Genomic DNA, 27,117 nt, shown 5'->3' with positions numbered 1-27,117 from the left:
AAAAATGCTCTGGAGACTGAGGCGGACTTTTCCCTTTGTTTTTAGTACAACGGCATTGCTAATCCTGCTTAGGATGAGTGATAGCCACGTGGCTCTGGCCAACTAGACAGCGCAACACAGAGGTGATTACCTGGAAGAGGCTGACCGGTGAGTAGTGTTCTTGTTGGCTTACCAAGCCCCCATAAGCAGATGCATCCTGCATAGTCCAATCTTCTCCCCTCCAGGCAGTTCAGCAAACACAATTTTAAAAAGGGCTGGATGCTCTGGGCTCAAATGAGTGTAGTTAATGGATTTAATCTATTTAGCAGCACTAAGGATCTGACCCCATGGGCTTCAAGGTGAACTGGCATCTGCTGTTAGCACAACAGCCCTTCCGATTACCTTTCCTGCCTGAAATCACTTGGCATAAAGTTTCACTGCACATTGTCACCAACTGCAGTGTCCAAATCCTGAGTCTTAAGAGCTAATGCAATAACGCACCTGCGTAACATGATGGTGAGGTGTCACTTTTCTACTCTGACGTCCGTTGCTAAATGATCCCTTTAGGCAGAGAAGAGAGTGTATGTAGGGCAGTATCTCCAGCTCCCAAGGGAAGCCCACAGCTGTAACACCTTGGGTTGTGAGATAGCCAGTCTCCGCAGTTAAGCACCATTAGGCTAGGTCAATACTTAGATGGGAGACATTCAGGAAGGGTTGTTGGTTAGCCCCCAGTAGTGGGTGCTCCTCTCATTTAGCTGCTGTCTCAGAGTAGTGTGGAGGATGCAGTCTTTAAGGTTAGATCTAAAACTACTGGGGATTATTAAAGATCCCATGGCACTGTTGCAAGAGTTGGGTAGGGCTGGGCCTTCGCTTTGGTGTCCTAGCAAAGTCTCCTATGGGTTCTGTCCATCTTCTACTCCTCTACATTCCGCCTGCAGTTTCAGCTGCATGCAATATTTGTCCTTCACCTAAGCCAGCTGTGCCCTGTTGACAGCGCTGTTATAAAAGCTATTGTGTGCTCCAATTTAGTGGTGGGTGTAGGTTGTAAAGCAGCTTGGTGTCTGTAAAAAGGTGTTCTATGAATCAGGGAACAACTGCGCAGTGCATAATTAGCCTTTCTACATTGGTGTCAATTATAAGCATCAGTAAACTAAATAAATCTATAATACAGCTCTCTGCCTACACTCAAATCTATTTCCCAGACCTCTTGTGTGCTGACAATCCTGTCCATCTTGGAGGCCCAATTCGTTTGACTCTTGGGCACTCTGTATTCTGGTGGTACTGGGGTGTATTCCGTTTCCAGCTGGGTTGTGTCCCCATTGATGCTGTCTTCTCACATTCAGGATGGACTTAGCGTAAACAGGCTTTCAGAAATATTTGCACCAGGAGACTTAAAAAGTCCTACTGCCCAGAGAAACAAATAGTGTCTCTTCTTCTTGTTGCACCTAGCCCTTTGCACATCAGATTATTGTGTTGAATCATGTACCAAAAATGAGTTCATACCAAAGCTGTTAGGGAAACACAAATTGTAATTGCACAGACCATGTCTTTTCTCCATAGGTCTGACAATGATACACACATCCGTATAATGGGATTTCTAAGCTCTTAACGTATGACTTGTCATGGTAATACCCTATTAGAACAGCTAATTTTCTGACCTTTGTTGTCAATAAATCGTTAAGTATAATATGTGTTTTTATTAACAATTTACATCCTGTCCTTTCCCCTGCAACATACAGAGTTTGGGATCTCTTATGACCCTTAGTTTAAAATACATTTGGCAGAAGAATTGATAGCTTTGTTTCATGGCTAGCATAACAGGTTTAATATCTTAATTTTTTTCCAGTTTGATTTTCATGGCTTTTTTTTTATAACACTGCTATTCAGCCTGTATGTGGTGATATCACACTTCAGTGGATAGCACAAGGCACATTCTCTTGTACCCCATTATATGTATGTCTTTCCCCTTGGTCCTTGATTATCTGAGTCAATGAGAGTTTTGCCATTGACTTAAATGAGAGCAGGACTGAGCCCATAGGGACTGCTCCAATTTCTATTAAGATCAATAAGAGTGTTTTGATTGACTGCAGTGGGCATTGAATCAGACCCATGGAAAGAGGGTCTGAGCGCAGAATTGAGAGCCAGGAATTCGTGAGTACTAATGCCCGCTCCCTATGGAACTTGAGCCAGGAAGATGCTGAGATTTCACGGCATGTAATGACTTTGCCACCTTTGAAAAGTCACGTTGCTGATCTCCTGATTCAGTTTCAAGTGAGGCAAACACTTTCCTGCTACCACATGGCGAGGGGGTAAGTTTGTGAAGCTTAATGTTCGTAAAGTGCTTTCAGGAGAGCACCCATGTAATATGTTCAGTAGCAGGCAAAATAATCTCTTTGTAGGATAGTGATCAATTACAGAATTTTAATGAGATCCCCTTCGATGTGGGTGTCGTGGAGAATCAAACCCAGGCCAAGGACTTGTGAGCCACGCTCCAACTCAAGACCACACACGATGAGCAGAATCCCGAACGTCTCCTAAATCGAGACGCCTACTCTGGCACAGCTATTAGCAACAGCGTTACTATGGCCGTTATCATTCTCCTCTCTGTTACTGGACAGCGTTACCAGGGTCCCTGCAATTATGATAAACTGCCACCTTTGGCTTATAATTATCCTCAGTTACAAAAGCTGCTGTATTAAGTCCTAGAATTTTATGGCAGTTGTGTGTCTTGTTCTTCTCTAATTAATTAAAATGGCGGTATTGCTTTATGGTAAAGAGCATATATAGGTGCATAAGCAAATGTTAAAGACATAGCAAATACATCAAAGAGAGACATCTCCGGCTGTGTCTACACTACCGTGGTAAGTCGACCTACGCTACGCCACTCCAGCTACGTGAATACACTCCAGCTACGTAAATAACGTAGCTGGAGTCGACATACCTTAGGTCGAGTTACCGCAGGGTCTACACCATGGAGGGTCAACGGGAAAAAAAATCTCCCGTCGATTTACCTTACTCTTCTTGTCGAGGGTAGAGTACGGGGTCAACTGGAGAGTGAACTGCAGTCAATTTGGTGGGTCTTTACGAGACCCGCTAAATCGACCGCCGGTGGATCGATCTCAGAGCGTCGATCCCTGCCATAGTGTACACCTGCCCTTAGGGATACCACTAGATATGCCAAGTGACTCCAAGCATAATGAGAAGTCCATGTGAATCTGCTTATGAAGGTGTGACTTGCAGTTTTGGAACCCTTTCTCCTAAGATCTTAAGGGTGAAATTCACACCTGTGCAGGATGCCTGAGTATCACTTAAGTCTTGATAATAAGTGCTGCTCAGGCCCTGGGCTGGCCCTCTTGACTGGGGTGGATTTTACCCGTGGTATTGCCAACCCCAAGCAATCTAAAAATCATGAGTCAAAACCATGAGACTGGGCTTAATCATGAGAATTAGAAAATAATACATCTTGGTGGGCTTTATATTTGTCTTCTCGTGGCTTGGCTCCATGTGGGTGTGGCTTGCACTTTCCAGTTTTCCTCCACAACCACGAGGCCTAGAAACTTGCAGATATTTTTGTTTTGTGGTATTTTTTTAAATGAAAGATGAGATTCTCTTGTAATCACAGGTCTCCAGGAGCTGGAACTTTTATAAAAACAGCAAGTATCACAAGTCTCATGATGAAATCACAAGAGCTGGCAACGCTGAATAGGACCACATGTTCAAACATCAGAGCTTAAAATAACCTGCAAAGCGTATGCTTGAAGGACCGGATCCAAAGCCCCTTAAAGTCCATGAAAAGACTCCCATTGTTGGCAGAGGACTTGGAAATATTCCCTACACTTGTACGGGGAGAAATGCTATCAAATATTGCTGTGATCATGGGGTCAAAACACCAAAGGAACAATAGCCAAGATTTTCAGATGGGACTAGTGATTTTTGGATGCCCAACTTAAGGCACCTTAACCAGAGCTGTGGTCGGTTGGTTGGTTAGTTTATTCAGAAAATGCTGAGCATCTGTTCTCTGAAAATTGGGGGTCCTTTGGGGTTTGTCAGGTTGGGCACCCAAAATCACCAGCTGCTCTTGGAAAATCTCGGCTGACATTTATTGGCACACTAGTGAATGTCCAACTGTACCTTCCCTCCCCCTGCAAGTCCCCCCAGAGCAACACTGACTTGCTCCGATGATTCACTCTGCCATTAACAAATGGTTGTTATGCTGATCTAGCCAGGCCGGCTACATGATAGCCAATTTGTTTCTGTGCTATTCTTCCATCTGCCAGTCGCAACTGCAGCTTATTTGTTTTACTTACAGAGCATATGATGTGCCGAGAAAAGATAGATATAATGAAATCGGCCAGAGTCCCTGGAGTGAATCTGGAATGATCTATTAATTTGCCAGCCAACTGTACAATATCTATTCTAGCTTAGCAAGGAACCTGTACTGAATGCCCGTTCAGCTGCAGCTTTCCCTTTGCATCTCCCCTGCTCTCTTCAACTATTTTAGGCTTTTGGGATAAAATCATTAAGTCATGGGCAGGATTAGGTGACAAATGACAAAGGTGCTGTACTTGCTGGCTTGATTTTTCACCTCATGTCCCATTGACAAACTGTTGGCTGTGTGTGAATGCTGCGCAGGAATGATGGGGGAAGTCAGCAGCATGGAGTATTTGTTCCCCAGAGCAATTTCAGCAATGCTGTGTAAGCTTTCCGCATCCTGACTCCCCTTGAGCGAGGAGTTGTCGTTCCATCTGTGGCATCTTTAAAGATTGCCAGCTGTGGTGTTGTCTCCTGTTGATGCTTTAAGAAGAACTGGACCTAGGCCACCCAACTTGGTTCAGACAGGCATCAGATGATGATCTGTGGGGAGACTTGAGGGGGAGATTTTGGATGTCTCACAACCGGAGGCCCCTTTGAAAAATCCTAGATTTGCTTGCCTGTAGCTAACTATATTTTAGATCATATACACAGAATTCTGATACCCCAGGCACTGCATCTATCTGCCTGGTAACTACTTTACTATGAAGCCAGCCCACAAATTGGCAATGTAAGTCCTCTGTGCGTCTGGTCCTGTCACGTACAAGAGTATGGCATATTCCCCCTCCCTGGTCTCTCTGCAGTGCCACATGCTTCCAGGAACATACATTCCAGTGCTTACTGATACACCAGGAATGCTGTAAGAAATCAGATCGCTTTTGTCTCCGACTTTTCATTTGCTTTCTATGATGGGATGAAATTATGAAGTCAAGGGAGGCACCCAGCTGAGACAGCTGCCTCTCAAGAGCAACAAAGAGCCTGTCTCGGATACTTCCTTTCCTTATTGGAAGCTAAAAGGGTGAGATGTAGACCTGGGATTTGATGCGCAGCTGCCACTGTTGTTCATTGTTTGGCCTGAACAGTACTTGTATGTCCCTTTCACATGAGAACCTTTTCTGCCACATCTATGTCAGAAGCGGGTACATTTCTGAAGAGAGCCTGAAGGCTGAGCAGGATGGGCTCTAGGCACCAGCAAAGCAAGCATGTGCTTGGGGCGGCATTTCGGCCATCCTTTTTCTGCTTGGGCAGTTGCGCTCTGGGAGCTTAGTCCTATTTCTTGTTCAGCCGATCGCTAAGAGAAACAAGTTTCTTTACATTTACGGGAGATAATGCTGCTGGCTTCTTATTTATGTCACCTGAAACTGAGAACAGGCGTTCGCATGGCACTTTTGTAGCCGGCATTGCAAGGTATTTACATGCCAGATCTGCTAAACATTCGTATACCCCTTCATGCTTCAGCCACCATTCCAGAGAACGTGCTTCCGTGCTGATGACACTCTTTAAAAAAATAACGTGTTAATTAAAGTTGTGACTGAACTCCTTGGGGGAGAATTGTGTGTCTCCTTCTCTGTTGTACCTGCATTCTGCCAGATATTTCATGTTCTAGCAGTCTTGGATGATGACCCAGCACATGTTAAAAAGAAAAGGAGTACTTGCGGCACCTTAGAGACTAACCAATTTATTTGAGCATAAGCTTTCGTGAGCTACAGCTCACTTCATCGGATGCATCCGATGAAGTGAGCTGTAGCTCACGAAAGCTTATGCTCAAATAAATTGGTTAGTCTCTAAGGTGCCGCAAGTACTCCTTTTCTTTTTGCGAATACAGACTAACACGGCTGTTACTCTGAAACCAGCACATGTTGTTCATTTTAAGAACACTTTCACTTTAGATTTGACAAAACGCAAAGAAGTTACCAATGTGAGATTTCTAAAGATGGCTACGGCACTCGACCCAAGGTTTAAGAATCTGAAGTGCCTTCCAAAATCAGAGAGGGATGAGGGGTGGAGCATGCTTTCAAAAGTCTTAAAAGAGCAACAGTCCGATGTGGAAACTACAGAACCTCAATCACCAAAAAAGAAAATCAACCTTCTGCTGGTGGCATCTGACTTAGATAATGAAAATGAACATGCGTCAGTCCACATTGCTTTGGATGGTTATCGAGCAGAACCCCTCATCATCATGGACGCATGTCCTCTGGAATGGTGGTTGAAGTATGAAGGGACATATGAATCTTTAGCACATCTGGCACATAAATATCTTGCTATGTCGGCTAGAGCAGTGCCATGAGAATGCCTGTTCTCATTTTCAGGTGACATTGTAGACAAGACGTGGGCAGCATTATCTCCTGCAAATGTAACCAAACTTGTTTGTCTGAGAGGCTGGCTGAACAAGAAGTAGAACTGAGTGGACTTGTAGGCTTTAAAGTTTTACATTGTTTTATTTTTGAATGCAGTTATTTTTTTGTACATAATTCTACATTTGTAAGTTCAACTTTCATGACAAAGAGATTGCATTACAGTACTTGTATGAGGTGAATTGAAAAATACTGTTGCTTTTTGTTTTTTACAGCACAAATATTTGTAATAAAAATAAATATAAAGTGAGCACTGTACACTGTATTCTGTGTTGTAACTGAAATCAATATATTTGAAAATGTAGACAACATCCAAAAATATTTAACTAAATGGTATTCTTCTGTTGTTTAACAGTGCAATTAATAGCAATTAATATTTTTAATCACTTGACAGCCCTACATTGTACACAGGGATGTTATTTGGAGCGTACAGCTTCTTCAAACTCCCCATAAACCCTAGACGAATGACAGAGAGCAGCCATTTAAAGAACCAGGAAACCCCTCTCGCTTAGCACAGGTTGGTCAGGCTCATTAGCAGAAGGTTGAAGACAAATACTTTGGAATTCTAGAGTTACACTAACACGTAAGCATCAAGGAGGATATGCCCTGAACCTGGGGTTGTCACTTGCACCAGTACAAAGTGTGTGTGTAAATTGGCACAATTTGGATCAGGGACTTGCCACACCCCACTTTGCTGTAGTGTAAATGAAGTCACATGGTTCAGGAAAACAAAGAATCAAGCCCAGGATCTCAGTTTACCACTCAGCTCCCCCGGTTATCGATCTGCCTTTTCTCTTGAAGTCTTAACCAGTCTCTTAGAGAGAGACCTGGTCTGAACCAAGGACCCCAACGCTTGGGGATGTTCAGTGCTACGATGCTGACCTGTGCCCATCTGTGTCCCTGTTTCCCCAGCTCCAATCTGAAATCCAGTTCTCCTGAATAGCCGTCCTCTGATAATCACTAACAGCCACTCCCTGCCTAGAATTTCCACTTCTAGCCACAGTGCTATCTGAGCACTTCTTGTGGAATATTATCTGCTGAACATGAGCGACATGCTTGGTGCTGTCTGTGTAAGACACACATTAAGGACAGTCCCTGCCTTAGCGCTCCACAGCCTAGAAGACAAGATCAGAAGTGAAAGCCAGAGGAGAGAGTTAACAAGGTTCTTTTTTTAAGGCAGATCAAATCAGCTCCTCTCCTGCAGTGGAATATCGGGCTGAAGAAGGTGTCTGACGTGAGCTGGTGTTAGTGGACTTCCTGGAAGAATTGTCTTACGGAGGTATTTAAATGGGCGAGGGCCTAGTGCTCTGGAACTTGTAGCTCATCCCATTTGTACGGTGCAGCATGGAGGAAGGTAGGAAGAGGGAGCTGGAGAAGGAAATGAACAGGGCCTTGAGGCTTCGTTGTCATGGAGAGGGTGAGACTACAAGAGAGGAGATGAGGCCTGGAGGTTGGAGCAGACTTGTGGAGCAAAGACAAGAGGCTTATCTCTGTGATAAGGTAGTAGGAAAAGGGGAGTGGGCAGAGAGGTTCAAAGGGAGTAATGGTTTCTGGCTGAGCAAGGGAACAGCAGCGCTTTAGAGATATGGAAAGGGGGCGTTGCACATCTCAGGGCAGCTGTGGTAGTATCTGAAGCTGGAGGTGGAGAAGTGTGCTGCAAAAGAGGCTCGGGTTTGCTCTGTGTTGTGGCAGAGGAAGAAGCTGCAGGAGCTGGTGTCAGCCTGGAGGCGAGGGGAGGACAAAAGTGCGGTTGGATGTTCTGGAAGCCTGTGTGATGGGACAGAGGGTGATGTGGCGCATAGCAAAAGAGGAAGTGACAGAGGAGGAAAAACAAGGAGCTGAATTACAGTTGTGTGGCTTCAGCTTGTTTGTATTCCTGCTGAACCAGCAGTAAGATGGGTTGTAAAACTGTTTGCGGTCACATAAATAGTACTGAGGCACTTCCCTGGAGAATAAAATGAACCTGACGCCAGGACATTATTACAGCCTAATAGCTCTATCGCGTTTTTCTCTTCTCTCGGTGTTCTACGGCAGCCCTTAGCTTGATGCAGATATTTTGAAAAGTTTTTGCATAATAGAAGCAACGGCCAGAGGAAAAATTGAACAGACTGGCATCTGGAAAATAGAAAATTACTTGTCTATCAACCTTAGGCTCTTGCTGTTATTTACACTGCCTCTTCCTTGCATCATCCGTGATGCTGGGAGGTTTTGGTATCCATGAAACAGCTCATTTTCTCCCCTTTGCCTCGCTTGCTTTGCTAGAACCATTAGGATTTAAAACCAGCCACATCCAGAGCATTTACAATTTAACAATCAATAAAAAAAAAAATTACACTCCAAGACTGGAAAGAAATCATTTCGTTCTTGTCTCTTCCTGCCGGGGTGTAGCGAGAAATATGTGCTGGGCTAGCTCTGGCGTGAAAAGCATTAGCAGCTGGATGGACAGCTAGTATTGTCTTAAACTCAGCAGGCAATGGAGAAAGTCAGTGGCCAGTTTGGGCCAGTTTGACATATATTGAGGGGGAATGAAGTAAGTTCTCTGAGCGGGGACCATCTTTTTGTTCTGTTTGTACTTGGCACAGTGGGGTCCTGCTCCATGACTAGGGCTCCATGGTGGTACTGCAATACGGATAACAAGGGTTGGACGTTCTAGCCAGGAAACTTGTGTTAAACCAGCATAAACAATTCTTGAGCTCCAGTCCTGAAATCGGAAGCACAGGGACGGAACCATGCAGAGCCCCCCTGAGAGCACTGGAGGTGTGCAGGGGTTGGTTGCCGCCTTGGAGCTCACGGCAGGCTAAGGCATAACCCCATACGGGATGCGTCACATTCTAGCACCTGCATTCTTGTACTGCATGCAGTACTGGGTTCCTGGCTCCTGCAACAGGCAATCTTATGCCTGCTGCTGGGGGGTGGGAGGCGGGACTGTTTGTTTTCCTTCTCCTGCTGGGTGAGAGGAACATGCAAATTTTAAATCTGTTTTTAACTGGAAATGTCAAGGGGGAACAAAATGAAACCTCCCATGAGCTCCAGGGCTGCTCTGTCCACTCGCTCTCCCTCGGATTGATTGCCCTTCTTCAGTGCAAGGCAGTGGGCTCTGACAGCCATGGCAGCATTTGCCATCAATCAGGACTGTGGTGCTTTAGAGGCAATCCCCACAATTACCCCCCCTTTTAAAAGAAAATGAATAATGAGAGGCGTTGCTTGCCCTGATCGGCACAATCGTCAATGGCTGCAGATTCAAGGCTTTGCAACTGAATATTTTCTGTTCCGTGTATAGTCGGGTCAGCCCCGGGTTCCCAAAAAGTCATGAGACTTGAGAAGGGTCAGGCTGCTGGTGGCCGGAGGCCGCTGTCCGTCATGCTGCCCCCAATATGATCTTATTTGTGGTGTTTCTATCCTCTATCTCTTCCCGCCAGCTGTCTCTTGTTTTATACTTCGTCCCTGCCCCAAAGACCTTACAATCTATCTCTTTTTTCCCCCCGTGAGTTTGTACAGCACCTAGCACAATGGGGTTCTGGTCCATGACTGGCTCCCGGAGGCGCTACTGGAATACAGGTGATGACGGTGAGACTGGCTTAAATCATAGGACTGAAAAAAAATTGATTTGGGTTCTTCTTTGCCTCTTGGTTTCTGAGCCATGAGGTTACCCCTTAAATCAGATTTTTGAGCTTTTTTCTGCAACTGGGAGGGCTAGAAACCTTTTCGATTGAAATCTGAGATTCTCACATAGGCCCAGGTCCTGAAGTCCTGTGAATTTCAGGAAAAACTCCAAATACCATGAGCCACGGTTGGTAACATTGGATATATCATAAAACGTGGCTGCAGAATGTGATAGGGTGGCTTAAATAAAATACACCAGAAAGGATCTCCCCCCCCTCAGAGAAGGCTGGCTTTTGGGTGATGCACTGGGCAGGCATCTAACAACTATTTTAAATGAATAACTGTAGTGAACAGGCTGGAAATCATTTACTTAAGGAATTTGTGGGGTGCAATTGGTCACATGTTATTATTTCTGTTCCCTCATTGGCAACCTGTTAATGGCTGTCATCTAAGGAACAACAATATGCCTTCACCAGTTCTTTGGAGAAGGACTTTTGGAGTAAAATGGATGGGATTTAATATCAAAATAAATAACTTGGGGAGAGAGAGAGTCTTGGAACTGATTCACTATTGTCTTCTTTAATGCACTAACAACCTCCATTTTAGATGAAGTGCTGCAGTATTTCTAGTCGGCTGCACAAGAGAGACCTAGACAGCAGCAAGATTGTGGCTGAATTTAGATCTGGCTTGTGTACCTTAGGGGGGCTTTTCTACAATAGTCCAAGGCTGTTTAATGAAAAGTGCGATTTCACTTAGCCTGGTCAAATAACCTCTCATCCCTTGTTGTTCCCTTTCAGCGTACCTGACGTGGGCAAGGAGACAAAATAAACCCAAGTAGAGAGCATTATTGCAGGCTTGATTCAAATGGTTTGATTCAAGAGCTTTAATAGACCACCGACGTTAGTGGAATAATTTTATCTTCTTCTCACACGAAGTGTGTCTTCCTCTCAATGTGTGCACATCTCTCAGGATACACGGGGCCCACTGGGCCATCTCCTCCCTTCACGATGGCCCTTAATTTTAGAGCAGAGAGCCTTGCTGTTTGCCTGATTAGATGGAAGGCTGTGGCCATAGGATATCTTCCAAGTACAAGGAGACATAAGGCAAGGCAGATCATTTCCTACAATTACTCCCTGTTGCAGCTGTTGTTTACCCTAGGTAATTGCTGCATCTTTACCACACAAGCTACTGTAGGAACTAAGCACCAGAGTGATTTAGGAATCTTCGCTACCGCTAGGGTGATCAGACAGCAAGTATGAAAAGTCAGGACAGAGCGCAGGGGGTATTAGGTACCCATATAAGAAAAATCCCTGAATATCCGGACTATCCCTATGAAATTGGCACATTTGGTCACCCTTGCTACCGCACAACATTCAGCCCTGCAAGCAAGATAAGGTCTGGCCAGACTTGGCTGTCACTCAGAGAGAGCAACCTCTAGGGGCATCCTTCCCCTGCGAATACCAGCCGCGGGATTGGATGGAAGGAGCTGTTGTGAGGGCGGCTTCTCACCTGCCCTACTAGGAGCTGGACTCAGGCCACCAAACTTAATGTACACAGGCTGCAGAGCTGCCGTTGCTGCTGCAGGGCTGGATTGCAACCGGCATCCGACAGGCACCCGCCTCTTCAACCCCCTTGGGCTGCCGAGTGCTCACATGTAAGTGGCAAAACCTTTTCTGTAGCGGCTCCGTTAACACCCAAGCAGCATCCTGTTGGGGAAAGTAATGTGAGGATAATAGCTGCTAATCCTTAACCAGGGCCTTATGCCCCATCTGCTCTCCTTTGTCCTGTACCGAACACGAGCTCGGATGTGTTCCCGCGTCTCGTTCCCTTCAGCGGGAGCAGGCCTGGAACCTGAGAGAGAGCTGCTAACGCCTTCAGTCCTCTCCCACCATGAGACACCTAGAAGGAGAAACTGGGATATGCCACATTTGTGCCTTGCAGCATACTGGCTGGTCCAGGGAGATGGATGGGCAGGGTCCCATAGTCAGGCAAGAATTATTGCTAGGCATCGGTACCGTCCATGTGACACTGCAGGAGCAGGCACTGAGCGGCGCTGGGGGGTTCCTCTCTTTTCATGTCCTGGTGATGAGGAACAGCAAGCTGTTGTGGAAGAGGCAGCAGCCAGCAGGTTGTCGGCCTTCTAAGTAAGTGGCAGTGGGTCTCCCCCATGCAATGACCCAGACGAGTGGAGGTTCAGATTGTCTGCCACTCAGCACCCTGAAAACAGTCTGAGACACTGAGCTGTAGCAGGCTTTGCGGGAAGGGATCTGCCAGCCCTCTGAATGGACGCAGGTAGGGATCAAGGGTATTGCCTTCCGTAGGATGCATGGTGTGCTGTGCGCTCTGTCACAAGTTACAGGCAAATCCGGCCCCAGGCTGGGAGAGTGGGGTAGTGTGGTTGCAGGGTAGGATTCCCACCATGGAAAGTCTGTCCTTGGATGGTGCACCCTAGCTCCAAGATAGTGTGGTCTGCAAGCTATGGTGAGGCCTCTAGGGCAGACGCAGCTGTAGAAGCAAAAGGCGCCCAGGGATGCATTTCCTCCTGCTCTATCTGAGCCATCCTGCCCTGCCCCACCAGGGTGGCTTCTTGGCCACACACACACTCCGTAGCAGCAGGGCTGGCTCTCACTATAAGTGGTTAGCAGGGATTGGGCACACTTACTGCGGTGTCTAGAGATGGGTGACTCTTGGTAGTTTGGTTCAGAAAACACCCCCAGGTATCCAGGGTCTTCTCCAAACCCACTGGAAACCAGGCTGAATCTTCATGGGGATGGATTACATCATGAGATTTCTAGTGCTTCCTGCTTCTCCCAGCTTGGCAACACCACAAGAATAGCTTTCCTTGAAGGATTCTTGTCCTTCTCTCTCCAGTCCTGGTCAGAACCAGTGACCTGCAGGGGGTTCAAAACTCAGGAGTGGGGGTGAGTCAACCAAAGTGGTTCAGAATTCAGGATCAACGCCACTTCCAACAGAAGGGTCAGTTCAGTTATTCTACTCCCCAGGCTGGCTCATCTAACCTTAGATAATACATTATAGTCCACATGAGTATTCCTTCGCTATCTAAATCCATGAATTACCATATGTTAAAATAAGACAGCATGATCTAATGGCTAGTGTTGGGGGGACGCAGTTTGTAGTAAGACCCTTCTCCCATTGATTCTCTCTGTGGCCTCGGGTACTTCACTTAAACTTTCTGGCTGCAATTTTCAAGGAATGGGGTATCCAAATCCCACTGAAATTCCATGAGTGGGGATAATGCCTCTCTTTTGTAAAGTGCTTTGGGACCTCCCTGTGACCTCATGAATCAGAACAGAGACCACTGCTGTAGTTTAGGATGCTTCATTGCTTTGATTCATAAAACTCATTTGTCTAAGGTGTTCATAAAACCAGAGTATTGAGCAATCACAGTGATTTGTGTAAAAGATGTAAAAGAAAAGGGAAGTCCCGGAGACAGAGAGAGCAGTGTTTCCCAGGCATGTCTTGGATTTAGGAAATTGAACTTGGTAACTGTTTTGTTCTGAACCGTGGTGTAATTGGTTCGGGTATCTGGTAACTTTGAACAGTATTTTACACGTAGATATGGATCTTCCCTGCATATACAGTCCCAATTACCAAGGCACTTTTAAAAGCTGCTTCCATATGTGTTTGCAAAATAGATTTGAGTGACTTTTAGGGCATGTTGTGTCCTTGTAAATGGGCATCATCGCCCCATGTGTCAGGATATAATGACATTTTGGAAACTCCCACATGCATCCTTGATCACTCTCAGTGTAAGTGATTTGCAGCCTGGTGTTCTTGGCTGTAATGGATGATCATTTCATCATTCAAGCCAATCGCAGTTTGTAGTAAGACCCTGCTGGTAAGGAAACCATAGACTGAAATCAGCAGTTTCTGCATTGGCCTCCCTATCTCACTCAGCATGGATCTTCCAGAAAATGAACGAAATCTACGTGCAGGTCAAGCACCAGAGGATCTTTTTGTTTAGAACAAAGTGTCCCCTGTGAGCATGGGAGTGTGGGAGTCGCTGCGGCAAGCAGCAACATGATGATCTGGTCTCTTCTATCTCCAAGCTCTGGTGGTTTTGTACAGTCAGATGTTTTCATTTTAGCTGCCGCAATGGGAAGTGGAAGAATCCAGAGAGGTCTATACTTAGTTTTGCTTTCTCCCCCGCCCCATTCCCCCCAAAAACAAAATTCTCAAAACCTCAACTGCTCAACTATGTCTCTGTTGTATCCAGACAAGGGTGGGGATTTGCAACCACGGTTCTCGTTCTGGTCCATCAAAACCTGTATAGGATCTGCTTGGATTTCTTAGATGATCCTTAACGGGCATGGAGAGCCTGGTTGTGATCCTGCCCCCACTGAAGAGCTCTTCCATTGATTTCAGCAAGTGCAAGATCAGTCCTTAAATGAGGAGCTGAGCGGCTAGCCATGTGCTGTGTAGAAACTCCAGGCTGCCTCATATGCCATTCATACCAATATTGAGGTATCTAATTCCATCCAGAGGTTTAATTCAAGCACCTCACCTTGGGCAGGGAGGTGAGAGCTGGTGCAGTTTCAATGAGGGGGGAGATTTACAGCTAACTGCCATATCAGAAGGAAACATGAAAGCTGCTCTTAAGCCCGTTCGCATTCATCCAAACAAAACAAGGAGAACTGAGCCCATCCCTTCTGCCTCAGGGACCCAGGGTCCCCTGGCTTGTTAGCTTTGTTGATAGGATTTACAAATAAATTTAATTTTATGTCCTCCATAAACTAATCATGCTGGGATTATGCCTGGAAGGAAACCAGAGATGAGGGGGTAAAAACATCGCTCCCTGACGTAACCTGTGATTAGTGATATTACTGGTGATTAGCCAGAGGCCAATTCCCTTCCTGGGCAATTTTGAAACTCTCAGAATTCACTGCTATTCACAGGGGCATGGTTGGGTTTTTACTTAGCCTTTGCTGTTTAAATGTTAGTGCCTCGCTGGAGTTGAAACAAAGCCCCTTAAAAGGGACTGGTATCGAGACACTGCATTGGAAATATCAACAGGGTTTGAGCCTGGGACTATCAGCTCTGCAGCACCAACCTTTGGCTCCTGAGCTAAGGGCCTGATCCAAAGCCCATGGAAAGGGATCTGGCCTGCATCCTATGGCATTTCTACCAGTTTTTGAGGGGACTTCAGAGCTAGTCTTTGGTCTAGTAGCTGCCTGCAGTAGCAAGTGACTATGGTGGCTGTCTCACAAAGGATGAGGTTGAGGGGACTGTCCGTGACACACTTTACAAGCATGTTACAGTGGATAGAATAAGGGTCCTGATCCTGCAAATCCTAGAATATCAGGGTTGGAAGGGACCTCAGGAGGTCATCTAGTCCAACCCCATGCTCAAAGCAGGGCCAATCCCCAATTTTTGCCCCAGATCCCTACATGGCCCCCTCAAGGATTGAACTCACAACCCTGGGTTTAGCAGGCCAATGCTCAAACCACCGAGCTATCCCTCCGCGCCCCCCATGCTTAAGCATGTTCTAATTTTGTTAATTTACATGGTGTAAATTTCTAACTGTGAAGGTAACTAACCATTGGAACAATTGACTATAGGTGCTGAATTCCTCTCAACCCCGCCCCCTCCGACCCAGGCCCGCCCCCGCTCCACCCCTTTCTCCAAGACCCATCCCTGCCCCAGCATGCCCCGTCCCCAGTCCTCCTCCTCCCTCCCAGCCTCTCCTGTTTGCCGCAGAACAGCTGTTGGGGGGAGCTTGGCTGCCGGTGGGTTCTAAACACCCGCTGGAACACCCATGGAGTCAGCGCCCATGCAATTGACCAAGCGTCATGGTGGATTCTCAGTCACTGACAATTTCTACATTTAGGTTGGTGTTTTTTTCTAAATGATATACTCTGGGAATGATTTTGGGGAAGTTCTATGGCCTGGGTTACATAGGGGGTCAGACAAGATCAATGGTTCTCGACCAGGGAGATGTGTACCCCTAGGGTTACTCAGAGGTTTTCTAGGGGGTACATCAACTCATTGAGATATTTCCTAATTTTACAAGAGGCTACGTGAAAAGCACTAGCGAAGTCCCCACTAACTAAGATTTCATGCAGACAACGACTCGTTTATACGGCTCTGTGTACTATACACTGAAATGTAAGTACAATATGTATATTCCAATTGATTTTATAATTATATGGTAAAAATGAGAGAGTCAGCAATTTTTTGGTAATAGTGTGCTGTGCCACTTTTGTATATTTTTGTAAGCAAGTAGTTTTTAAGTGAGGTGAAATTTGGGGGTATGCAAGACAAATCAGACTTCTGAAAGGGGTACAGTAGTCTGGAAAGGTTGAGAGCCACTGGACTAGATGATCACTTCTGGCCATGGAATCCATGAATCTATGGGAGCAGTCACATTGACTTCAATGGGACTACTCACAGTGCATGAAGTTAAGCATGTGTGTAAATCTTTGTAAGATCGGGGCCTTGCTTGGTCCTTTGTTCCATGTTAGGATAGGTACTAACTTCCTCAGACAATGAGCCATATGGCATTGCAGGGAGCAGCCTACAGAATGCTTTGGCCTCTCCTCTTCGCCTGCTTCTGTCGTTCAAATTTGTTTAAGATCGAAATACACGCCAAGAGTTGAAAGCAATCCTCCAAAATATATACTGACTGAAACAAACAAGCCAGGGATTATTTGAGAAGTTGCAGAGAGTCCCTGAAGCTTCACACAGTTCAGTTCAGCTAATATCCCAACCTGCTGACATGAGAGCAATATCCTGTCTTCTTCCCTAAAACTAATTAATTTTACACCGGAGTGAGTCTCCATCTTAAGCAATACCCGCCCTCGCCCCCCCAGCCCGTTTACTTCAGTGGCAGGGAGGTGAGGCTTTGATGTGAACTCACTGTAATTGTAGGAAGGGAGAGTGCTGGGAGCTGGTTATTAGGTTTCAGAGAGATTCATGTTCCTGAAAAGAGATTTAATTCAACTTTTTTTTTCTTTTTTTTACTCCGACAACTTCATCTTGAGATTAAAAACAAAAACAAAAATTGCAGCAGAGTTTGTAACTTGACTGAGGGCCAAACTTAGCGGGAGTGGAAATATGAAAGCCTTGATCACTAGCCTATGACCTAAGTCAACTGTGATCCCTCTTAACAAAAGCTACTTCACTTCCATCCACTTGGTTTGTTTCCTTTTAATAATACCTGTTGTTATTAAGTTGAACTGGTTGTTAATGTGTGAAATATAAAGCTAATTGGCTGCTAGTGGGGGTGGTAATGAAGCTTATATAGAACTTCTCATCTGTAGATCTCCAAGCAAATTGCAAAGGTGTTACCCCATTTTACAGATGAGGAAGCCAATGCGTAGAGTTTGAGTAACTTGCTCAAGGTCACAAGCAACACTGGGAAATCCAAATATGTAGGCTGGTGCCCCATCTACTGACCCACACTCCTTTCCTCACTGCTGCTGGAGTAAGTGACTCTTTGGTTCTATTACTGGCTCTTCCACAGATTTACTGTGTGACCTTGGGCAAGTCACTTAATCTCTCTTGCTTCATTCACCTTTGTGCTGGGGCCTGTTTTCTCAGTGGCCTATTCCTTTGATTGGTTTCAGAGTAACAGCTGTGTTAGTCTGTATTCACAAAAAGAAAAGGAGTACTTGTGGCACCTTAGAGACTAACCAATTTATTTGAGCATAAGCTTTCCTGAGCTACAGCTCACTTCATCGGGTGCATATGCATCCGATGAAGTGAGTTGTAGCTCACGAAAGCTTATGATCAAATAAATTGGTTAGTCTCTAAGGTGCCACAAGTACTCCTTTTCTTATTCCTTTGATTGATTGGTTGGTTTGTTTAAGGTGAGGGAGGGCTGTGGGCAGTCTCGCAAATCGCCGTGGGCCATATCTGGGGTGCATTTTGGTCATGCCTGCTGTACAGTGACAGTGGATTTTTCAGAACTTTTCATTGACTACGATGATTGAACCCTATTTATTTTAAGTCTTTGTATGTGAATGATTTTTGTAAAATTGTAGCCTGCCCCCCACAAGCTAAGCAGCATATAGCAAAATCCATTTTAGGATGGGAGACCTCCTGCAAGGAACACCTCTCTGTACCTGAAGGTATTGGTGATTGAGTGGTAGTCTTCCCTTCCCCGCACCTGAGTCAGTGGTGAACCAATATCACTAGCATGATATCAGGAGATTGACTTTCATGTGCATAATAAAATGAAAGTACATCTCTGGTCACTAAAAATCCCATGGAATTTTATGTAATAGCAGGGTGTATTATCCTGGTGCCCTGGCTAAATCCCAATTTGGGTAAAGTAGGGAAGCAGAATTTCATTCAATTTCCCCTACATTTTTTTGTAAGATAACTTCACCCTCTGTCCTAAGCTGTTGTATAGTGTTGCTATGTGCTGTTATGCAGCTGCTAGGTCTCACACCAGGGGTTGCTGCCCTTTCAGTGATGGGTGATGTGACTTTTATTTATATAGTCTTTTGAAGTGCCTTGGGATGAAAAGTTAGATCACTTACCTCTGAAACAGGGCAAGTAATATTTAAGTCTTGGAATTAACTGGCTAACAACTGATCTGAGGTGCGTGGCTAAAAGGTGAGATAGGAGTTCATGTCTGTTGTTCTTGGGTGAGGTTCTGTAATGGCAGGTTTCAGAGTGGCAGCCGTGTTAGTCTGTATTCGCAAAAAGAAAAGGAGGACTTGTGGCACCTTAGAGACTAACAAATTTATTAGTCTCTAAGGTGCCACAAGTCCTCCTTTTCTTTTTGCGTTCTGTAATGGGCAACTCAGTCGCAGATCCCTTGACGAATGACTGCTCTGGATTTCAAAATTCATGCTACTTTGGTGTCAGAATGCAGAGCCCCACTGGAAACGCAACCTCCATGATGTTAATTGCCCTGGGGAGCAGTAATCCCCTGGGCTGAGGCACTAATGAGCTCTTGTGCTAAGTGAGCAGAGAACAATTAGTGAACAAGTATCGAGTATTCATGCGGGTCACAAGTCCATTGCGAGCTATTCGGAGCCGTTCTGCTGGGTGTTTTTGGTAGCAAGGAGAGCTGGGTTCAGTTATATAGGGCTTCCTTCTGAAACCTTAACAAATCAGACTAGCTCAAACTCCCACCTTGGAAGATTCCCATCAGGAAGCAGGAGCACCATTCTGCCTCTGTTTCTGGTTTGTCCAGGCCCCGCTACCCAACTGTGCCAGCAGCTGTGGGTTTCTTGAGGGTGACCCCTTGCCCCAGGCACATTTGGTGCAGTTCTCTTGCCCTTTGGTTACCCAACCAGGATAATCAGGTTTGATTGCCCCCAGACTTAATACTGAATTCTGACCCAAATGCCCCTCAACGATCACATAACAGACATGCAGCGAGGCCTGGCTAATTCCCCTAGCTCACCAACAGATACTGGGAGACCGCTCCTTCCATGGAGCCGCTGTCCAGCTGGAGTTCTGAAGCAGCTCTGGGCCACTCTTCTCGCTGTTCGTCAGGAGGTATCAGAAGCAAGCTCCCTACTCTCTAATGGTTGAGCCACTACCAAGGGGCCAGAAGAGGTTGTATCTCTTTAAATACGATACCTTCTCCTTGCCGGGTGCATGACTCAGCTGACTGGCACAAGCATTAAATGGTGCATGTCTGGTCGATAACCCAAGTCACCACCTTCAGCAATGTCTCATCCTGAATAATAACAACGTTCTTCACTCCACAGGCCCTTTCGCATCTCATAGTGTTTACGGTGAATCAGTTAAACCTTTCAGGAAGGTGTTGCCTCTATTTTACAAATGGGGAGGGAAGCACAGAGTGGGAGTTAGGCACCTGTCGTCATTGTCATGCACTTAAATACCTTTGAATATCTGGCCCTAAGCATCTTGCCCCAAATCACTTTGTGGCAGAAGCAGGAATAGAACCAGGAGTCCTGAGTCCCCATGCCCTGCTCTAGCGACTAGGCTAAATTTCCTGCACTAAATTAGACACTATTCAATGGGAAGATGAGATTTATAAATCGTTTTTATTGTTCGGAGGGCACATTTTTTTATATTTCCCAAAGGAGTCGCCCACATCTTATGTTTTATATTGTTGAAAAGTGGAAATAAGCCTGGACAAAACCCCTGATCAGAGTGCCCCCAAAATTTATTACTCCCAATTATCTGGTAAAATAACCTTCTTCCTGGCCATCTCCTGGACAGCTGTTTTTCTTTCTCTCTTGACTTTCTTCTGCAGCACCAGGTAAGAAGAGAGCCTAGTAATTGGGGTTAAATGATCCTGCAGTAACCATTCATTTCTTGATGCTTTGTTTTCCCCCAGAGTGGCACTAAATATTCATTGAACTTCCAAGCAAATTAAGAGGGAAGAGGCTTGCTTATTGAAAGTCAAGCCAGGGAACATAATGGTCTCCAGCAGTTACCCTTATTTGGCTGGTGAACAGAAAATAATACAACTTTGGGGGCTTCTTAGCTGTTTATTGCTCTGACAAGTTTGTCCTTCACCAAAAGTTAAAATGGCAGCTCCAGAAAGATTTGAAAAGCTATTGTTCTCCAGCATTAACCAGTCCAAAATTCTACCAAAAGCTTGAAATGAACCTTTTCTGAGGCTGGGAAGAGTTCAGTGAACTTTTTCCCCCTTCATTTTTGTTGCATGTGTTTCTGGGGGAAGTATGGCAGCAGAAGCGGTGAAGCACTGAGCAAGACATCAGGAGTGGTTCACTTGGAATTCTTGGTGAAGATTCAAGTCCATGTCTAGTTTCAGCAAAGCAGATTGCCAGACCCTAATTCTAATTACTGATTTTTTTTAAAAAAATTTTTAATCATGGTGCTCCCTTTGCTGTCCCCTCTGGCTTTTGTTGGATACTGAGAGATGGAAGAAGAACAACCAACTGCAATCATCCTTGTGTTTGAAATGATAGCCATGGTAATCTTCTATGTGTATATGTGGCCTGGCTTTAAGTGTACATGCCTCTGCACAGTAGCTTAAAGGTGCCAAATAACAGAGGTCCAGGTTCTCTGTGGATGCAAATTGCTGGAGCTCTGTTGTCTTGAGTGGTGATGCACCAATTTACATCAGCAGAGAATTCGACCCAGAACCTCCGTCCCAAAGAGTTTACAGTCTAATGCAGTGGCGAAGAAATGCAGTATGACTAAGGGATCCTATGGCTGGGTTGGAACCCCCTTTCTGTGTGGCTGTTAAATGTTTTCTCCCAAACACAATATGAAAGGCAGCCCTGAAAAACTGAATGCCTGCAGTGATGTTAATGAAATAAAACTAAAAAGGGGTGCATTAACTAGGCCGTGCCTACATGAGCTAGGGGGCTGAGACACAAAGGTCCATGTCAGTTTGTAAGATATCACTGATCATAAAGTTCATATTGAGCAGTAGGTCCTGATCCTGCTCCCACTGAAAACTCCCACTTCACTGGGCAGGATCTGGCCCTTTGAGCACATAGCTGGATGGAATATATGAAAGAAGGAATCCCTTGGAATCAGAAACTGCTGGATATATCCTCTGCCCCCTCCCATCCCACTCTTCTGTTCTAGGCTATAAGGTCACTGACTGCTGTTTACATTGGCAGTGAGTCTGTTCACTGTGTCAGATTCAGTTTAGGGATGATGCTTTGAGGACTGTACCGTATTAAAAAGGTGTTACAAATGATCACTTCAAGTCGGTCTCAGTTAAATGAAAATAGAACCTAATGGGTTTAGACAAAATTAAGCCTGTATCACGATCTGCCAGGGCCGGGCCATGATATGGCATCTTGTAGAAAGCTCCCTAATACGGCACTGTCCTCTAGTGGCGAGAAGTGACCATGAAAATAAGTACAGTACTAGTAATTTTTGTATTATAGTAGAGCCTAGAGATCTCAAAAAAATACCTTTTTAAAGGAGTTAAGACAGTCTTCAGTGTGTGAGTGAGAATTGTCATGCATCCCAAGAGCTCTTGGTTGCTATTGCATGGCAAGATTTTCAAGAGATCTTTGCACCCGTGAGCACAGCTGTTCTCCAGGAGTACGAGGGGAGAACTTCTCTGTTTTCAATGGGAGCTGCTGGGTGCTCAGCCCGGGTGAAAACCTGGCCGCAAGTGTCTTCCCTCCACTCGAATAGCCTTCTTATTTCATGGAATCTCTCAAATCAAAAATTAAGTGATCAACTGGCATATAATTGACGGGGAAGGGAATGTGGTTTCACAAAACAACAGAGGTGGGAGTCATTGACATGGCTTATAAATCTGCATTAATGTTTCTAATTGCCAGCTCTCATGCCATAACAGAGGCTCTTAATGAAGAGTGAATTATGGAAGTGCATGGGGTTACCTAACATTACACTAGTCTAACTGTTTATTTTGCTGCCATCTGCTGGCCTTACTCTAGGCCACCCGAGCTCTTCAAACAGCCCTGAATCAGCTCCTCCCCAGAATCCTCAGCCACCCTTTTGAGGTCCATGCAGACTGACCCCTGTTGTGTGGTAGGAACCTTTATTCCACACTCCTGCTATCTGCACCATGAGTCCTTCAGGTAAACAGGGAATGCCTCAGCACCCTCAGTGCAGGAGTCTGTGCTGTGCCCTGGGCCCTGAGTTTGCCGGTGCTCAGCTTACTCCTTATTTTTTGAGTACTTGCACGACTAGAAGGCCCTGAGAGCGTCTCACTCCCCGTCCCCATGCTTATCACCTTACATACCCCTATGTTCAGAGGATACCTAGTTTGCTGTTCCTGTCTAGCACCTCCCTTCTATAGAGCACGCAGCCAGCGTCTGTGCAGAGTGATGGGGGTATCCTGTAACTACCCACAGTTTCCAACAGCCACAGCTCTCCAGGAGTTTTAACCATACACCTGACATTAGGTAAGATATGATTTTGGGGACCTGCTTCTCCTCTCCATTTATTCAAGCCTCGTGTCTCGAGCAAGGGGCTGGAATTGAAGGGGAATCTTGCTTTCTGATAGCGTGGCCAGCTAAAATCCCACTGAACTCTTTCTAGTCTGAGTGGGTGCTAACAACCCCATGGCACTTTCCATAAGAGGGGGGGCAGGGAGTTGTCCTGGTCTCAGACTTGCCCTCTGTCTGCTGTTGTAAAATGTGTGAGATGATTGCCAGCCTCCTACCCCAGAGGTGGCTGCATTTCAGTGGTCTGATCTGTAAATTGTACAGTGCTTTGGAATCCTTTGGGGGTGAATGATGCTGTAGGAAGGGAATATATTGTTACTAGCCTCGTAAACACCGTGCCTTTCCCTAATCATCTTTGGGATTATTATTAGATGTTGGCATTTTCTGTCAACTCATTAGTTTATTGGAATACCATTTTAACCCACAGCGGTTGGTATGGTTGACTTTCTGTTGTGTCCAAGGAAATGTAAAAGGATGGTGTGACCAAAGGCTCTGTTTTGAGGGATGTAACCAGAACAACAAAGTGGTACAATTCACCCAACCCCATGAACATCCCATCATGCCCCAAGTATAGACTGCAAACTCTTTGGAGCAGTGGATGGCTTTTATTGTGTGTTTGTCCAGCATCTGCCGCAATGGGGCCCTGATTCTGACTGGGGCCTCTGGGTACTACTGGAATATAAATACTAGATTCCACCATTAGAAAAAGCCTAGGATGAGTAGAAAGGATTCAGTACCATACCAGTGCTGATGAAGGTGGTGTCCACACGGTAGATTATACATAGCGCAGAGTGTGGGCTTATAGCTGAGGAAAATAGGGCAAGGACCTGTGTGTGTGTGCATGTGTCGGGGGGTGTTAAGTGCATGAAAGGGATTGAAAAGAGTCTGAGAGTTGGGGTAAAGCGGCACAGGAATGAATGAGAGAATTTATTTAGAAGCATGTAAGTAAGAGACCTTGAGTTAAATGTTACCTTGATCGCTTTGCAAAGCCCATATTCTTAGTATTTGGTGATTTTGAGATTTAAAAAAAACAAATTTTAAATGGGCTATGGGTCAGCCTCTTAATAAGTCAGTGGGCGTCTTTCTCCATTGAATTCAGTGGGCTTGGGATTAGATCCTAAATAAATAAACCCTACAGTACCAACCCAGTACCTGTCCCCATCACTGAAGAATAACCCTCGGATAACAAAGGAATGTGTGTGCAAGGGGATGGGAGAAGTGTTTCCTGGAAGGGAAAGGAATCACTTTTAAGACCCCAAGGCTTATTACAAACAGAAGAGAGGGAGTGGGGAATTTATATTTTAAAACTATGAAAAAATATTTTGATGGGATCTGTTGTCACTGGCCCCAACCTCTGCCGCTGCCCCCGAGCCAGTTCTCATTGTACAGCAGGTGGCGATACAGCTTCAGTTCCAGGCTGGGAGCTGAACGAGAGCGGGTGGTAAATTTCCTGGGCCACGAAGCCGCAGAGGCAGGCAGAGTAAGAGGTGGTTTTAGGAGGCAGGGCTGGACTGACGGTGGTTTACTGTACAACTTCTGGTTGAGCGTGTGAAATCTGTTAACCCTGACAAATGACCGAGATATTGAAAGGTAAAATGATGTTCAGTCAGGCTGAAGTAGCCTGATGTCGCTGCTCCATGGCAGGAAAAAGCCATTCCAGCTCCTTTGCTGCCAGGGAGGCTTCTCCGGTTTCCACCACAAGTGACAAGGGAATTACCCTTCGGTCTGTTGCTCCCGTCCTGGCGTGGCCCGGATAGGATGTCAGACTCTGGAAATGGCTTCTGTGGGCTGTGAGGACGTTTGGGTCAGGCACAGGGACGTGGCGTGTTTTCTCTCCCACCGTTGCTTTGGCTTCACCATCACAAGCGGCAGATGGGCCTTTCAGTGCTATGGTTTGATTGACTGAGCTGTTCTCATCTCCCCTGTTTGTGGAATGCATCTCACAGTACTCTGGCAAACCCACAGGGTGTTGCCCGTTTGGCACTGGGATAGCACAGTAGCTGGTACCTTAAAAATGTCTAGATACGTCTGGGCGATTGCCAGGCTCAGCATGTACGCTCACCAGGATGTGTGCAAACGAGGCATGCATGTTGTCTCTTTTCTAATGTCTTTTATAAGGCACCCATCGCTGGAGTAATTTTAAATCTTTTCACAAATCCATAGTCCCAGAGCAATTTCCCAATTGCTACTGTGCTGCACGCCACATCCCTTCAGTACCTGCTGGCCACAATGGGGCTAGAACTCTGATCCTTCTGGTTCAAAAGTATGGATCCTGCCACATGAGCAAGGAGACTACGTGGACTACTAGCAGTATAGGATCTATGACACACTGGAGCATTAGAGTCTGTTTGAAGGCAAATGGTTCTTGCATGATCAGTACAGTGTTTTTTTCAGAACAAGGAACTTATTACATCATCTCGTCTCATCAATAGTGAGATTTCCATGCTGGACAAACAGAACTAGAATCTGTTGACTTTCAGGGCAAGGTACAGGCTTTTCTTAGGTGTTTGCCAGCAGGCATGTGACTGTGGGGGAGGTATTCAGTTTATTTCCTAGGATTCATGTCTTTTAACTCATGCCTTGTTATGTCCATTACAGTTTTGAAATCGTGCATGTGCCTGGGGCTTTTGTAACAGGCCCGTCTTATAAGCCAAAGCTGTAAACCGGGGCAATGTGCTACAGTGGGTGCTGGGCTGGGATATAGGTTCTGGTCCAGCTCTGCCACTGAGCTGTGTGACGTTGGGCGAGTCCCTGTGCCTCTGTCCTGATTCCCATCCTCTGTCTGTGGAGACTGTGAACTCTTAGGGGCAGGCAGTGTCTCCTCCTAGAAGCATATGTACAGTGCCTGATCTTGGCTGGGACCTCGTTGGGCTTCCATCACACAAACAATAATAAACTGGCTGTGTTACTATTCTCATCCAGGCACAGGCTGGTAGCATTGTTTTCGTCTATCTGGGAGCACATGCAATGCTATTGCGTAGAACAGAGAGTGTCATGGTTTTAAATCCATTATTCCAGATGCTAACATTGGAGACACTGCCTCATATTCTTGGGGCCGGTGACCATGTCTGCCACCAGTGACCAAAGTATGTGTGATGCCACCACCGGTCACAATCGCAACCTCACTGGGCAAGCAAGATTAGGCAAGCAGTGCCTAGACAGATCTCTTGCAGACAGTGCAGCGGTCTTTACCGTGAGAGTGGCTAATGGGATGTTCCCTTGATCATGTGTAGACAGAACTCTTTGAGCAGCTATATTGTGGCTCCAGGTGGGGAAACCTCCCCTGTTTGGAGAGAGGCTGGTTTTGTTGGAAATGTCTGAATTTTTCCCCTGGGGGTGGGAAGTGGGTCATGTGGTAACTTTGCCTTTTTCTTGAGCTGTTTCTAGTTCTATCATTGCTTTATAGTGTAAGCTGGAGGATTTTTATTGGATTTTGGTTTTCTGCCAGGAGTAAAGTAAGGATAATTTAATCACATGCTTCAAACTGTGAAAGGAAAGGGGACAGGAAGGGTTATTTCCGTAACTGGCCTGGTGCCTGATGCCAAGGCACCATGGTGATGGCCGCATTAGCTATACCTATATAATGTGTGTTTTCTTTTGGGTTTCTTTTGTTCATCTTCCTCTGAAGCTGCGGATATAGGCCAGTGATCCAGGAAGAACCTCAGACAGAGACCAATAACATAGGCTGCATTCCTTAGGCAAAATTTCCTTTCAATTCAGTGGTGGTCTCTACACACACACACACACACACACACACACACACACACACACACACACACACACACACACACACACACACACACACACACACACACACACACACACACACACACACACAGTAGTGAATGCAGAGCTGGCCCTTGACCCTGCATAGCAGATTCTCTGTTCCTATACGAACTGGTGGGGTTTGGTTAGTCGGAAGGTTTGATAAATGTTGACACATCTGATTTCTGATCTATTCCTTGGTTCCCAAGGATACCGCATATGTTAGAATCTAAGAGAAGCTGCTTATAACC

At 45.7% G+C, this 27,117-nt stretch overlaps 1 long non-coding RNA gene across 1 annotated transcript; it reads right to left on the bottom strand.

Moving 5' to 3' along the window:
• Positions 1-11,482: 11,482 nt before the first annotated feature.
• On the bottom strand, positions 11,483-26,347 carry LOC122463465. Its single transcript, XR_006286875.1, has 3 exons — positions 26,337-26,347; positions 22,916-22,923; positions 11,483-11,602 (listed from the first exon to the last, which is right to left on the bottom strand). It is a non-coding gene; the product is annotated as an uncharacterized LOC122463465 (long non-coding RNA).
• Positions 26,348-27,117: the final 770 nt, after the last annotated feature.

The sequence above is a fragment of the Chelonia mydas genome, chromosome 21, assembly GCF_015237465.2.
Source record: "Chelonia mydas isolate rCheMyd1 chromosome 21, rCheMyd1.pri.v2, whole genome shotgun sequence".
NCBI classification, from domain to species: Eukaryota; Metazoa; Chordata; order Testudines; family Cheloniidae; genus Chelonia; species Chelonia mydas.
This window is presented reverse-complemented; position numbering and strand designations above follow the sequence as displayed.